The sequence below is a fragment of the Pan paniscus genome, chromosome 14 (assembly GCF_029289425.2).
Source record: "Pan paniscus chromosome 14, NHGRI_mPanPan1-v2.0_pri, whole genome shotgun sequence".
In the NCBI taxonomy this organism is placed as follows: Eukaryota; Metazoa; Chordata; class Mammalia; order Primates; family Hominidae; genus Pan; species Pan paniscus.
In genome coordinates this window covers 54,437,392-54,440,075 of record NC_073263.2, presented here as the reverse complement: position 1 = coordinate 54,440,075, position 2,684 = coordinate 54,437,392, and the positions used below count along the sequence as shown (strand labels likewise).

General features: G+C 36.5%; 1 non-coding gene across 1 annotated transcript; it reads left to right on the top strand.

Annotated features, from left to right (window-relative positions):
• Positions 1-1,547: 1,547 nt before the first annotated feature.
• LOC112436951 (U6 spliceosomal RNA) lies at positions 1,548-1,654 on the top strand. Its single transcript, XR_003025614.3, has one exon. It is a non-coding gene; the product is annotated as a U6 spliceosomal RNA (small nuclear RNA).
• The last annotated feature ends 1,030 nt before the right edge of the window (positions 1,655-2,684 follow it).

Sequence of the window (2,684 nt, the reverse complement as noted above, 5' to 3'; positions counted from 1 at the left end):
GGACAATAAGCTACTAAAGAACAGGGATCAGGACCCAATCATTTTTACAGCCGCAGAATCTAGCATAGTGCCTAGTAAATAGCAGGCCCTCAATAAATATTTGTTGAAGGAAAGAAATGAACCTTATACTATGTTTCCAAACCCTAACCAGGACAATGTGTAATTTGGGTTGCCTTTTCAAGTACATAAATGTTAAATGAAAACTATAGATAAATAACTAACCAAGAATATTATAATGTCATCTACACAGTACAGCAACATTTGCCAACTGCCCAGCATTTAAGGAGTAATGGCTCTCTCGTCGGCGAGTCTGACATGATGATTTGCTCCCACTTGCCTCCCTGTTATTCTGACTGACACCCTCTCTGAGCCGTCTTTTGGTGGGCAGCTATTGCCCCTGGTACACTTTTTATCAAAAGTCCATACGCTGTCATCTTTTATAATCCTCAGAACTTGAAGATTGTCCTTTACTTAAGTTTTGTGAGATGAAATTAGGTTTGAATAATAATCAGGATTGTGGATCTTCTTAAGCAAAGGCACTTTATGAGAAAATGCTATCTTATGATTCTTCCAGGCATAGAGTTTCAGAGTTGAAAGATTTCTCCATCCTAGGATTTTATCTTATTAATATTCTCCTTTGCAATTCAAGCACCGAGAACTGGAAAAAATCTCTGATTGTCCTGCAGCAATGGCATTAAAGGCTCCTCATAACATACAGAACCAGAATTGTGCCATAATTTACTGAAATTGAACATTGCTCTGTGACTGCTAATTTTCCATCGAGATGATTCTGTCTCTAACCAAGAAAAGAAAAGGTAAAATCTTGATAGAAAAAAAAATTCTGATTATTGTGAAGACTCTCGGATGATTCAGGTTAAATATACCATTTTACCATTGTCCTAATTTTTACCACAAAGTTCTGCTGAAAATCTTTGTGACTAGAATGTTGCAATTGGCAGTTTCTCTTTTAATCTTCTACTTGGTAAACCCAGCTATAATTGTATAGTGATGATGCTTTCTGTTCTAAGAGAATGCTGTATCAGCGTATTCATTTTTAACCTTTATTTTCAATTATTTGCAGTTTGGGATTTAGTCTCCAAAGTTAATTTGGGAGAGTTCTTCTCTTATAATAAAGGAAGCTAATTTGCCCATTCTGCAGTTGCCAGACAAACTCATTTAAAAATATGAACACATGCATGTTATCCCTGAGTTTTGAAATATACTTTTTAAACTTCCCTAATATGTTAATCATTAATGCAAAGTATCTATTATATTTCCATATTCTGCTAATTGTAGTGTGCCTTTATGATGAGAACTAGACAATGAGACTACAGATCTTGTGGATAACGTGAGGTTTTTTGTTTGTCTTTTCCTAGCCATGTAGAATAGTTGCATATTTTTTCTCAAGAAAGCACCCACTAGCTCCATCAAATAAAATGTATAGTTGTTTACATCCCAATATTGGTAATTCACGTAATTTTTAACAAGTGTTACAGTATACAGTCATGTCTACTGTGCAAGTCTGACCCATAAGATTGTCATATTGGGTGCTCGCTTCGGCAGCACATATACTAAAATTGGAACGATACAGAGAAGATTAGCATGGCCCCTGCGCAAGGATGACACGCAAATTCGTGAAGCGTTCCATATTTTTTAGAATGGCAATCATTCAAAAGTCAGGAAACAACAGGTGCTGGAGAGGATGTGGAGAAATAGGAACACTTTTACACTGTTGGTGGGACTGTAAACTAGTTCAACCATTGTGGAAGTCAGTGTGGCGATTCCTCAGGGATCTAGAACTAGAAATACCATTTGACCCAGCCATCCCATTACTGGGTATATACCCAAATGACTATAAATCATGCTGCTATAAAGACACATGCACACGTATGTTTATTGCGGCATTATTCACAATAGCAAAGACTTGGAACCAACCCAAATGTCCAACAATGATAGACTGGATTAAGAAAATGTGGCACATATACACCATGGAATACTATGCAGCCATAAAAAATGATGAGTTCATATCCTTTGTAGGGACATGGATGAAATTGGAAACCATCATTCTCAGTAAACTATCGCAAGAACAAAAAACCAAACACCGCATATTCTCACTCATAGGTGGGAATTGAACAATGAGATCACATGGACACAGGAAGGGGAATACCATACTCTGGGGACTGTGGTGGGGAGGGGGGAGGGGGGAGGGATAGCATTGGGAGATATACCTAATGCTAGATGACGAGTTAGTGGGTGCAGCGCACCAGCATGGCACATGTATACATATGTAACTAACCTGCACAATGTGCACATGTACCCTAAAACTTAAAGTATAATAAAAAATAAAAAATAAAAAAATAAAAAAAAAAGATTGTCATATTGGTATGAATTAGATAAGCATCAATGGGCTATGATTTGAGCGTCCCTCCTCCCTATGAATTCCACACTGCACAATATGAAATTCATGTACTACTCATTCCTTTGGCTTAATGAAATCTCCTTTAAAATGAAAACATATTAACTGACAGTTATAATATATAGTCATGTCATGGCATGTGAACACTTAAGGATTAATTTAAGAATTTAGTTAATGAGCTAAATATCAAAGGCTTGGGTTTTAAACAATGAAACATAAGCCAAGCATCAAAATAGAAGTAAAGAACTACACTTTTTAGCAACCATCC